The sequence below is a fragment of the Lathamus discolor genome, chromosome 3 (genome assembly GCF_037157495.1).
Source record: "Lathamus discolor isolate bLatDis1 chromosome 3, bLatDis1.hap1, whole genome shotgun sequence".
In the NCBI taxonomy this organism is placed as follows: Eukaryota; Metazoa; Chordata; class Aves; order Psittaciformes; family Psittacidae; genus Lathamus; species Lathamus discolor.
In genome coordinates this window covers 54,187,228-54,200,230 of record NC_088886.1, presented here as the reverse complement: position 1 = coordinate 54,200,230, position 13,003 = coordinate 54,187,228, and the positions used below count along the sequence as shown (strand labels likewise).

The 13,003-nt window shown below is 37.4% G+C and overlaps 1 protein-coding gene and 1 long non-coding RNA gene across 7 annotated transcripts in view; one reads left to right on the top strand and one right to left on the bottom strand.

Moving 5' to 3' along the window:
• Positions 1 to 13,003, top strand: part of NR5A2 (nuclear receptor subfamily 5 group A member 2) — a 96,018-nt gene that overhangs the window by 37,659 nt on the left and 45,356 nt on the right. The gene's annotated exons all lie outside the window — the stretch shown is intronic.
• The window catches only part of LOC136012263 (uncharacterized), a 30,447-nt gene continuing 22,356 nt past the window's right edge, over positions 4,913 to 13,003 (bottom strand). Inside the window, exons 5-9 of one of the 4 annotated variants that reach the window (XR_010611647.1) lie at positions 10,546 to 10,697; positions 7,468 to 7,616; positions 7,021 to 7,141; positions 6,670 to 6,717; positions 4,913 to 6,461 (exon numbers count right to left, since the gene is read on the bottom strand). This is a non-coding gene — a long non-coding RNA (uncharacterized LOC136012263). Of the gene's footprint in view, positions 7,142 to 7,467; positions 7,617 to 10,545; positions 10,698 to 13,003 lie in introns of all 4 variants that reach the window. The other 3 variants (XR_010611645.1, XR_010611646.1, XR_010611644.1) reach the window with 3 other exon arrangements.

Genomic DNA, 13,003 nt, shown 5'->3' with positions numbered 1-13,003 from the left:
GCTTTCTCATGCTCATAACCAGTTTTCAAGTGGCTGCTGTTAACGGAAAAAATATCTCCCTTACTCCAGAAAGTGCATTTTGAGCCCATGATACGAAGTTCATAAAACAAGACATTTGATAGTGAAATCCAGAATTAAAATTGTTCAATTGTTACTAGAAGTAAGTTAAAAACTAAACATCTGATAAAACAATGGGACTAGAAATTTTATGGTTTATTTTATCAGGAAAGAAACTTCACATTTCCATTGGGAGGCAGCATTTACTTCTAGCACTTGTTGAGTGTGAAATACTGAATTTAAAAAAGATGTTATTTATGGAAAAGGTATTGTAGTTCTATATATGCCATAAGTTTACTTCCCTTGACCCTGTTCAGAAGAATCTCCTTCATTTAAGTGAAAATATATAAGCGCCTGCTTCCTATCAGTGAGATCAGGAGAAATGCTTCAAGGAATATGTAAAGTGCTTTCCTGACTCAAAGTCCTTCTGAGGCCTGTACTATTGGTTGTGTATTAAGTTCCTTGCTTTATAAGTGGAAAGACACAAATAGAGTATCAGAATTCTAAAACCTTTTAAAACCTAAAAAGCTTCTATTATAGAATTGCAAAGAACACAATACCTGTGAAGGATTCAGAGCCAAGTTTGCAGCTGCTGTTCTAATTTTCTATATAATATTTTCTGCAGTATTAAAAGTTCAATGGGCGTTATACTTATATAATGATTTTCTATTAGGATATTTTTAAGCATAGGAGGCTCTACCTGGGAAGTATTTATAATTTAGGCTGGTGTGCTAATTATGGATTAAAACTGTGTGAGCATTAAAATGTTCACATTCTCACTATTAACATATGAAGTTCTCACCAGTGCCCCTATCTATTCACCTAAGAGCTTAGAAACATTTCCCAGTGGTATTGTATGGTTCGCTCGGTTCTTCCATTTAGGCTTTGAAAGAGCATTGTTTTCAAATGTGTTTTACAACCGCATATAGATGTATCTGCTAAAGAGATTCATATTTTCATGATTAGACAGGTGATTTGATCACAAAGCGGAAGAGAGTTCATATACATAAACAATGAATTAAAAACCCTGAATAAGATTGTTAAGTCTGTTTTTCTAGGTTACAGCTAAATGAGAGCCATTATGTGGGCTTTCAGATAAACTCACAAAGCTCTTATCTGTATAAACCTGATAGATCTGCCATTATCCTTAGTGACTAACAGAAGTTATATCATTTACTTTCATTAAAAAAACATTAATCCTTTTTTAGTAACCTTCTTCTAATTCATTGATTCAATTATACAATGAACAATAAAAGTGTTTGGTATAATAAAAACACAGTATTAAAATGTGTTGTATACATAAATATTTCATCGCAATGAGATCATTCAGTGTTTTAAAAATATTAACAATATTAATGTTATGCTCTTAGACAACACACTGTACATTTCTTCAGCATCTCTGTAACTATACATAAAAACAGTCTTTAAAAGTCAGAGGTCTGGAATAGTTGCACATAGTATTACTTGTGGTCACTTCATGGACAGATTTCCTGTAAAGTTTGTGACACTCACTAGCATAGGTTGATTAAGGGACAGGAAACTGTTTATGGATGTATGCACATATTGCTCCTAAATATTGTTAAGCTAGGCTCCTCTAATGAGATCAATTTCCCCCGAAGTTGCTGGCCTTTGGCCTAAATGAAGACAAACTAAGACTCCCAGGGCTGGACCTTGAGCTGATGCAAGTCTTGGGAACATTTTGCTTGGCGGGTGGTGTGCTCAGTACACGGCAGCATTGTGAGCAACTTTCACAGCAATGGCAGCTGCTGCAATCCCACTTACACCAGCTAAATAATTCAGATCATCAGGACGCCAGTATAGCTCTTGATCTGGCAGTTCACATGAAATGATTGGAGTAATTCACCCAAGACTTTAATCGATTTTGACAAAGCTAGTACTTGTTATCATTTGGCATGCAGTTATATTTATTAATTTTTGTGGCAGGAGAGCAAAATACCATTGGTTGCATTGTACATGTTATCTCAAATACTGGTCCCCAGGTACAGCTGAACAGGTTTCTGTGTCAGACAGTTGATGTTACTGGTTGCTGTGAAAAGCTGGCATGATTTCTGTGAGCATTCCTAGACTAGAGAAGAAGAATGCACTTCATATTTTCATCAGTCATCCCGTTACAGATTTACTTTTAATTCTTTCAGCAAAGCAGATTATTAAAAGCAATGACCTGAGGTCTTCATTCAGATATCAGACTTGCAATCCTGTATAATGTGCGCCGCAGGGCAGAGGTCACACTGACGAGTCTGTTAATGTAGTCACTCTGGGATAAGATCAATCTCCATACTTCACCATATTGATCTAATAGCTCATTGGCACTTCCCTCTTTGAATTGATTAGCTCATGTGTGAAAAGAGATTGATGGGTTTCTGACCCTGAGGAGTCTGTCAGGGGCACACCCATGGCAGGGGAAGTGGATGTTTTCGCTGCTTCATTTGGGTGGCTCATTATGTGGATGTCTCATGGGGAATAAGGGTCATAACATTGTTTTATGAATTATTTACAACAAAATAGCAGGATTTTGCTTCATTTGATGTTCTACCTTTACAGAATCCATTCTAAACAGAGCATGAAGAAATACACATGAATGGCCAAATGTACCAAATATTTGTGTAAAGGAAACCACCACCTATAAGTGACCTTAAAAAGCAATTTTACTAATATAAGGTAATCATAATAGATATGAGGGTAGGAATAGACTTCATGGGTCATCTAGTCCATTCCCCTTATGCAATGACAGAGTACTGATGATATCTAGAAATGAATTACATTTTAATTGCATATTCTGGATAAGTACTTACGGTGAATCTAGTTCAGATATCTCATGGAACTTCACAGTGCACATTGCACTGTAGAAAGAAGAAATTTGCATGCAACATGTGAGCTAAAAAATAAACTATGCACATTTCTCAGTTGTTAGAAGTACCCCCCAAAAAACTCAGATTCAACTCCGTTTATCAAACAGTCATATATTTGCACAATGCATATATTTGACACAGTAGATTGGATTTTGGTGCTGTGTCTGCTCATGCAAGAGGAAATGTAAAAGAAGCTGTCGCCAGAAGCCGGATTTAGAAGTTGGCTTATATTAAGTTGCACTTAAAAAATGTGTGCGTTATCAGAGCCTTCACAGATATAAAGCAATAAAACTAACGGCCAGCTCCTTAAAGTCTTCTGTTGAAGTTTTTGTATTCCTGTCTGCATATGAATTGTGAAAGCAGTCTCAAAGATACTTACAATAAAATAATTTCTTACATATTGTCCAAGCTCAGGATACTGTATAATACCACACCTAGGAATGTGTTACATAGCAAGTCAGGTTATATGGTCATACCACGGTACAAAAAGTATTAAGCAAAATATTCACACAGTGCTGTTAAGCTGATGCTTATATTTATGTAAGGAGACAGTCTGCTTCACTAATATCTCATTTTATTATTTAACTGGGCATTCTGGGTTTATTTAGGGGGCTGGCAGTTTAAACTGAGAACCAGATAATTTTATTTACAGAGAAGTGTCTATGCAGTTAAGCAACCCTGTTTAACTATTAGATTTATGGTAGAATAAACAGGTACTGCATAAAAACAAAGTAATATGTAGTCCCTTTCCTAAAGACCTTATATTCTAAAAGAAACAGACCCTCAGGCAGATAAGTTAAAAAAAGAAAAAAAGAGCCAAAGAGAGAATTCAATCCATTACCTGTTAGTGAAATGCTGCTGAATATTTCTATAATCTTACATTCATTTATAGGTATAAATCGTTCAAGCTATTTTATGTACCAGGAAAATTGCCCTGGTATAGACTTCAGCAACCATATTATCAAAGTTTCAATACACCTCAGAAAAACTTACCAGAGGCAGAATAGTGGTGCACTTTAGAAGTCTGAGATAAATCTGTGATTCATAAATAAGCCTTCTTACATTTGGGTATCAAAGTTATATTTTAGTCACGGTAAATGTTAAAAAATAAAACTCGTATTAAACTTAGTTACGAACAAAAATAACTAACACTCAAATGCAGAATAATAGTAGATTGCCAGGCACTTGAATATGAGGTGTACAAAAAATTATTGTTTGAAGAAAATATTGTTATTTTATTAGAAGCTCTTGCCCAGTGACCAAGTTTCTGCATGTGGGTGAACACTAAGGGATCAGAGCAACCTGATTTTGTTGCTCATTGCCCCAGCTGTATGCAGAAATGAGCTAAGAAATAACTAATTAGATGTACAGAATGTCTCCCTTTTTCCTAAGTTCACTGCTACTCTTCTATTGTATACAGATATGTAGGAACCCAATTTAAAGACTGAAATTTTGATACCTGTGTTCAGCTGTGACAGCAGAGAAAACCAGAGGCTGGCTGAGCTGTCACAGTCCACAGTAATTTTTACATGCAAGGTTCCTGCTCAGTCTGTGTTTTGTACTGCAAAAGTTCCTGTCACCAACATAAAAAGCAGCCCAAATGAAAAGATTCTTCAAGAATATTTTAAAACATTAATATTAATCTTAACTGCAGTTTTAATGTCTATATGGGACCTGGGCAGAGTTCTTACAACCTTAATTTAATGATACTTCAGAGATTTCCAAATTAGAATACAGGAAAAAGGAAGTGGGAATAAATGAAACAAAGCCAAATGAAAGGATAAATGGAAAAAACATTTTAATACACACTTGCCTATTCCTTAAACATTCATTCAATCAACACTTCCTGTGATTTTTTTAATAGCATGGCTCTGCTCTTTTACACTTTGTCAGGAAAGCAGCTGATTTTTTTGCAGATTGTGTTCATAGTTGAAAGAATTTAGCTAGATGGTAGTTGCTGCAGGCTGACAGCCGCAGCCTCCTGCAATAATTTTAAGATATAAAGAGAAATACTAAGTCTGCTGGATCATTCCCATATACAGTAACTCATTGGATCATGCATCACTGGTCCTCAATACCTCTCCACAACGTTCCTGTGTGACTTGGGCTTCCTTTGTTGGTGTTTTTGAGCAATTTTTTCTATCAAGTCGGATGGATACTGGTTTAATACATGACAACTCCCCTTCATAATGCTGAATTTTCTTTCACTTTCTCCTGTACCATTGGGTCTTCTTTCTCATTTAGTCCCTGTCCCAGTGACTCGCTGTTACTGCTGCAGCCCCTGGGATGCAAGACAACTTTTCTCTATTTTTTCTTCATCAGTTTATCATCTCCTTTCACAACTTGACTGAAGATGCTGTTTCTCATGATTTCTTACTGCTTTTGCTGTGGCTTTTTTTTCTTTGCTGTTCTATTACAAACCAGAGGAAAACACAGTGGAATACATTTGTATGGTGAGTGCAGTATTTTACAATAATGCCAGCCTCTGTTGCCAAAGCTGTATTACAGGTGACTTTCTGTCCTGTTTTGCACACTATAGCTCCCAGTCTTGAGACTTCAGATCCATACATTTCAGTGATTCAAGTATGATCAGATGAAATATCTGCCCTTACATAGCTGGATGTTTGTCCAAACTATTAAGAGGATTATGAAAAGTAAAATGTAAACCAACATATTTTAATTCCCAAAAAAGATTGCAATGCTGTGCAATTAAAAGATAAAAAACATTTAAAATACAAAACTGCTGATTTGATGATATCTAGAAATTATATGGAATATCCAGTGTATGAGATTTTCATGTAGTTTGTCAGTGTCAAACCCTGGCTATCACTAATACTTACCTGGAAAATTAGTCTTCTCTCATTGACACCATCGTAAAGGAGTAACTCCTTTTTAGTCATGGCATCAGATTACTTATATTTTCTCATTGGTATAATTGCAAATATAGTCCAACGCTGTATACACAAACCGACCTTTGTAGGTGTAATCGGCTGAAAGAGTAAAGTTATATTTCTCTCATGGCTTGCCCTTTTCCCAGACTCCACACTCCCTTGAATAGCTGTACTGGAAATGAACACAAATCCTATTAAAAAGAAGAGTAGCCGCATAGTGTAGTTTAAACAAGAGCCAATGTAAGTAACTCTAGTGTTCATGCATGCAAAAACCAGTGTTCTGGGGCATGCAGCCCCTGGAAGAACAGGACCCTAAGTGTGTTGAAAGATTACTCTGCCTGCCTGTTACCATATTAAAGAACCTTTCCAAAATTAGAACGTCTCTTATATCACAAGTTAAAAATATTTTCCATATTATACTTAGGTGACTGAGTTTTAATAGAATATTTATTTTGTGGAAAATAAATTTAGTTCTTACCATGACTTTGTTTTTGATACGAACAATCCATCCCCGTGTGTTGTATTGATCCGTGTCAAAATATGACATTGCTGTTTCTTCAGAAATTTTACAAATTAGACCTAATGGAGGAGCCAAAGTCTACCTATACTCTTAGAATAAGTGTCAGCTGCAAAAATGGTGTAGCTGTAAGAAAAACGAAATCGTAATTTATCCAATAAATCACCAAACAGGAAAGTGACATTATATATTAGAAATCCTTTCATATAATACTAAAATATGTATGACTTGGAGAAGACCACAGAGACTTCAGTTGAAGGCTGCTGTACAATAGAGTGAAACTGCTTACCCAGTATATTTAGAATAAATTCACCAACAGTACCATAAAACTTACGAGACTCAGTCTTGTCTTCTGATTCCCTGGAAGACATCATTGTGCATCCTAAAAAGCAGATCAGACCAACAAGGCTAACAAGGTATTGAGTAAGCCTAATTTTGATTTTGTTCATGTGGAAGTCAAAGGACTCATGTTCACACAAGTTGCGAGTATGGCCCAGCACATTTTTGCAGTTCATTCTTTGGCATCAGAAAAAACGTGTATTTCCAGAGTAATTCAAGGGAACCAAACAGTTTTAGTACCAAAATTGCTAAACAAACTACATAGCATTATCTGATTTTTTATTTTTAAATTCTAGACCCTTTATGCATAAACTTATGCTGTACTAACATCAGTAGAGATACTCACAGGAGTAGGATTTTGAAGGTCAGTTCTGTGGATTCAGTCTTGAAGAAGGCACCTTATTCTTCACAATGCAAAACAGGTACTGAGGAGAATTAATTTCCTCTTTACTTCTCTTTGCATTCACCTTGACAGGGAAGAAACAATGCATTGTAAGCAAAATTTTCAGTTGGGACTAAAAAGAAATCTTTTCCTTATTTTCAGTTAAAATAACCCACCCAAAAAAGAACCTAAGGAAAACACATTTATAATTCATCAGAAATAATGCTGACTGCGAAATACTAAGTCATTTTCATGCAGTTTGCACAGATATAAATGTGAGGAAAAGGAGAAAAAACAGGAGTGTTACATGTTTGATTTGACACGCTATATAATATCCATATATATACACACATAGAGCTTTTGCAACAACCCTTTCATCTAATCTTTGAAGAACTGAGATTTGGCATTTACCTTATCCTTAATGGAGGGGGAATACTCTCTAGAGTCCAAAGATCCATAAAAGAGAAGTCTTATTCTGTAGCAGGATCACCATCTGCTGCTTGCCCATACTCCCTTCAGCAATCTGAGACCTCTAGACTCATGCACCTTGTATTATACTCCTGCAAGAAAACAGGATGAGTGTGACCTGATGCTCAAGACTCCTTTTATTTAAAGTATTTTGACATAATAGAAAACTAGCACTGAAACTGGGAAAAGGTTGGTCAGTGCTCCTTTGATCCCCTCTTCTGCAGTGGTCTTACACACAGCTGTCCAGGGGCATGCAAGGGGAAAAGCTGTTACAAAGTCATATTTCTCCCAATTTGTGTTTGCTAAGCAGGAAACAACACACACCATTCAGAGCATGGGCAACACATATTCACATTTTGGAGCAGTGAAGATTTTTAAAGGTATGATGTTGTTTGGTGCTATAAATTTCTTATCTGTGTCCTATAAAAAAACTGAAAAGTGGCTTGATATTCTAATTTTTAATGGATGCATGAGGGGGAACTTAATGAAGCGTTTTACTCCTCTCTTCCTCTCTTTAGGTGCTCTGCTGTTGAATACAGGGTGAGAGTGTTAGTCTTTCTTTCAGCGTGGTACCCAGCAGTTAGTTACTTTCCTTTATCTGGATACTGTTTCACACAAGGCATATAGGAAGTTAGTATCTTGGATAGATGAACTCCCTTCTGAAATAAGTTGACAGTGACTAATGGATTCAGAAATCATTGAAGGAAGAGGGATACACACAGATATGCAGGCACACACCAAATATAATTGCGCCGTTGTAACAACCTCTTTACATGCTGAAAAGGAGCAGGAAAAGGCAAACACTGAAGTATTTCTATACTTCCTTTCATTTTTAAATCATGAAAGAAAGGAAAATGCTACCAAACCTAGGAAGATTTTATACTCACTTTAGAGCTATATGGCAACAGGGCAGTTATTGAACCCAACATGGGCTTTTAAAGATCACTCTTTTCCTTTACCTAGAAATTTTATATAACACACAGGTTTCTAGTTTACTAGAGCTGGAACAATCATAGTTAATATTAAATCATTTTTTCTTGAACTTTGTATCATTTTATTAGTGAGGTTATAGGTAGCAATCACATTTTATTAGGGCATTCACTGATTCTGAAAGTTATGTGCATTTACTTTTAAAACTGCACTGGCTGTTAGGAGCAGCTTTTTGATAGCAACCTTGCACAGGAGGTTTCCCACTATTAGCAGCAACCCCTCTGGAGAGTCCGAATCCTTCTCTACCTGTGTAATGATTTAGAAACCACATATGCATTCAGCAGTAAAAATTAGCCTCTTGAGCACACCACTTCTTATAAAAATTTGATTTGGGACTATCTACTTCACTATAGCATTAAAAAATGGAGTAACGACTCAGGCTATATGTCTGCAATGACTTGTGAGTGATCTCCTAACTACATTTGGAAGAAAGTTCAACCATCCCTTGAACCTGTACGCTTCAGGCTGCACAATTCAGACAGACGTTTAATCACTTCATATTCACTAGGAAATGGCTATTCAAATGGCCGTAGAATTTAAAAGTGGCACTATGAGATGAATGCTTGGTGTTATTTGTATATTGGCATTCCCTTTTAGAAGCAGAAGTAAAAATAATTCAGCCGAATCCAACACAGTTTTATCACATAAGTTTCCATAATCATTTTGGGTATTTTTTAGTCATTAGATAACCATTTTAAATTTTTAACAGCAGAAAAGCCCAAAGCTATAGTGTGAGTAGATGCAAATGAAAAGAGATGAGAAAGGATTCTCCAGCTTCTCAGAAAGGGAGGTGTAGACTGGGCGAAAGGTGAGTGCATTGTTTAACTGAATCTGCAGCGATAATTATAAGGAAAATATTTAACTTAGAGCAACACAAAACCCCTGTGACCCTGAAACTTTTCACAGGTAATTCATCAAGTGTCAGGCTGAAAGTACCTCTTCGGAAGAAAAATTGTAATAAATCTGTAGTTGTTGGTTACAGTATCCTAAATATTGTGAAATGCTTTCCTAAAAGAAAGACACAGTTTTGATAAGATTAAGGTGCATTTCAGCAAAGCATACACATTATTCTTCATTTTACTGTTTGGCAATTTCAATGGTCTTCTTCAGAGAAAACAAAGGTTTATAATGATTAACGTTCTGTGCTGTGGGAAGCATACACTCTACAACAATGCTACTCTTGTTTCGCACTAGCCTTTCTCATCTATAATATAAGCACAAATAGTTTTTCAGATGAGCAACCAGCATTTCTGAGATAAGTCCTTCCTTTAACTACAATTGATAATGTGTGACTGTGTATTTCAGTGTTGACAGAGGCCTCAGCGAGCCTGACAGACTTCCACTGAGTCCTATACTGAAAGCTCAGGGTCCAGCTGAGTGGGACTCTAGGGTTTAGCAGGTAAATGTGACATTTCCATCCCCAGTCCCAGAACATGGTTTTGTCCTGCCAGGATATAGTGTGTCACCATAGTACTCAGGATTATGCCTTCACACTTCAAATTGAGTGCTTCCTCCCCTCCTGGAAATATCCTATGTGGCTTGCCTTGTACTGATAAGATAAATGATGCAAACTAAGAATTGCATCTAAATGTATTCTTATGCATGCCTGTTTTCTAATCCTCGTTAGCAGAAAACTCAGTAAAGTGATTTAAACTCATATAATTCCAGCTGGCAGTGGAGGAATTTGGGCATGCAGCCAGGGAATTCTGTGTTCAAACCTATGTTCAGATATTTAACAGTATGAAGTTCCCTGTGCAGATAAGCAACACCCTGTGAATCTTTCACAGTGAACACAAAGAAGCGTCACAGTTCTACCACGCTCCAGGGTTCTGTTAAACCCCTGGGAAAAAATGTCAATGGACTCAGTGGAGGGGGCACATCTTTGTCCCTCTCTTTTCAGAAATCTGGTTTATTAAAAGTTTTAAATGGGGAACACTATTTTGTAGTGAAATTGAAGAGTAAGCTAATATAGGGAGCACAGTGACCCTTCCAGGCGCGGTGCATAGACCCTCATACTGCACTGTGACCCACCTTCATCCATTCCTGTTCCAAGATACATGAACTCCTCCTGACCCAGCCATACAGCAGTTCTGCTCTGGTGCTTTACTAAGAAGAGCTGGGATGGTCAGTGGCTGGGACAAGAAGTACTGCAGCAAATAGGCTGTGCAAGTAGTGATTCCCTCCTGAGTGGGGGAGAAAGAGAAAGTGTACTAAAGGTTTCTTTTAAAGTGGTCAAAGTACTGAAATATCATCAAATAATACTGACACTGGGCACATTTCTACTGTGGGGTTACTGAAGATGTTTTCATGTCAACACAGGAACAAAATCTTAAAACCTCATCAGAATATAGTGCATTATATCCTGCTATCTGCCTGTACATAAAGCACCTGTCAGTGGATATTGCATGGGAAAAGTGACTGCACAGTGTCTTATTCACCATCTTGATCTGTTTAGGTATCAGCGTTCCCAATGCTGGAAGACCCTTTCTGCATAATGAACAATGCTCTTGAACTTATTCTGGCTAGACTGGTAGTAGGCAGCACAGTGGGGTGGTGCTGGGTGATTGTGTCAATGACCATTTGTCTTCCAGCTTATAACTTGGGGAATATGCCACAAGTAGTCCAAACTAGCATGAGATACAAGGTTATGGATGACACCAAATTCTGACATGCTTCCTTTGTCCTTGCTGTAAGCATAGGTAAATAGGATGATGGTACAGGAAATAAGATTTACCTACTGCCATGTACTAATGCTGTCAGAGAGCTATCCCTTGCTCCATCTTTGTATCCATACTGTTTGAGAAAGTAGACAATGCACATGTGCACTTTCACCTCAGGGATTTCTCCTGCCTGTGCTAGTGACAATTGCTATCCTCTGCTTCTTTAAACACAAAGCGTTTGCTCCTTTGTGCCAGCAGCATCACTTACTGTCACACAAACCGTCTAAGTCTGCATCTCATCCCATCTCATCACCCTCACATTCAAGGTTTTTACCTGACATTCAACTTCCCTTATGTCTTCTCTCACCACACTGCCTCCCTGTTCCCCTCCTTCAAAGCCTCCTACTAAGCACTCTCTTTGCATCCCTTGTCACTTAGCAGCAGTTTTACAAGTGTGATATTTCACTCTTCATACTCATAACATCATTACTCTTCCATGCCACCCTGCATGCTGGAAATGATCTCTTATTTCTTTTGAGTCACACACCCTCCGTCCACATCTTTCCTTCAAAGACATTTCTTCAGCAACAGTTTCCAGTTATGCTATCCCCACTCGTGTGTCTTCATCTGAATGCCACTGGCTGGACAGGACCTAAATTTAGCCATCTAGGCACAGTATTCAGTCATGTTTTTCCTTGAGGCTAGGTAGCTGTCAAATGGGTATCTCATTTGACAATTTGCTTAGGTAAGAACTGGGTTGCATTATCCTTATGTCAACTTTCTGTTATGGCAGGGAGCAGCTGCAACTTTGGGTAATGTTTTTGAAACAACTGGTTGTTGACTATATGGTGGTTAACTTTTAGTTACAAGCATTCCCCATAGTTGAGACAAAGGGCACATTTTTCTTGTTGTTAAAACACTGATAATACTGGTAAAGACCTCCACAAACTAAAAACCTCAAAGTTTAGCCAATAGTTCAAGTTTATGAGCTTGTTCTAATTGAATGTATACCACAGTTGAAAATTATATTGATTATAGCTAAGACCCAGGCGAGAGCTAAGTTATCTTTATGACAAAATCTTACCTTTTCTCCTGCTTACCTTGTTAATGGTGGACTGGAATGCTTTGACTTCGGAGCTAGAAAACTGAAATCCACAAGGAGCTTTTTCTGCAGAGGACCTTCCTCTCCAGAACTCACTCTCCAGCCACCAAAACTTAAGCCTCTTTGCCTACAGGGTCACTTTAAGTCACATACTTTTTTCAGTGATAGGCTGATTTTTTAGTTTTGCCAGATAATATGGTTCTGCAACTCATTTATGGATATGCCACGGAAACACAAAGGTGTTTATGTTCTGGTTGAAGTTACACACGTTGTAAGGTTTACCAGCTCATTCTAACATAAGAAGTGATGTGTTACCATTTTCGTTCCTTGTGATCTACATTGTTTTCTATTTTTCATTTCATATATATTAGCAGAGATAAAGTATGTGTGTTTCTCATCTACATGCTTTTCAAAAGTAAGCTGGAATTGATCACTTGGCTTACAATTTAGTAATCGATGACCCTCCTAAAAGTCATCTCTGTTTCTTCCTAGTGCAAACTGGGAAAAATTCCGCTGCCCCACCAGCTTTTGTAAAATGGCAAAAGCAGCTGGAACTAATAGTCTTCTGAAGGCAATACTGTGTTTCGGATGTGTGTTGTGCTTTATATGCTGTCTGTTTTACAGGCTTTCACAGGTTAAGTTACAGTGAATGTAGAGGAGCAGGTTTTGTGAACCACTAGCAGATGTTCGCTGTTGCTAGTATTATGAGTCTTGTCAAACAGCAGGA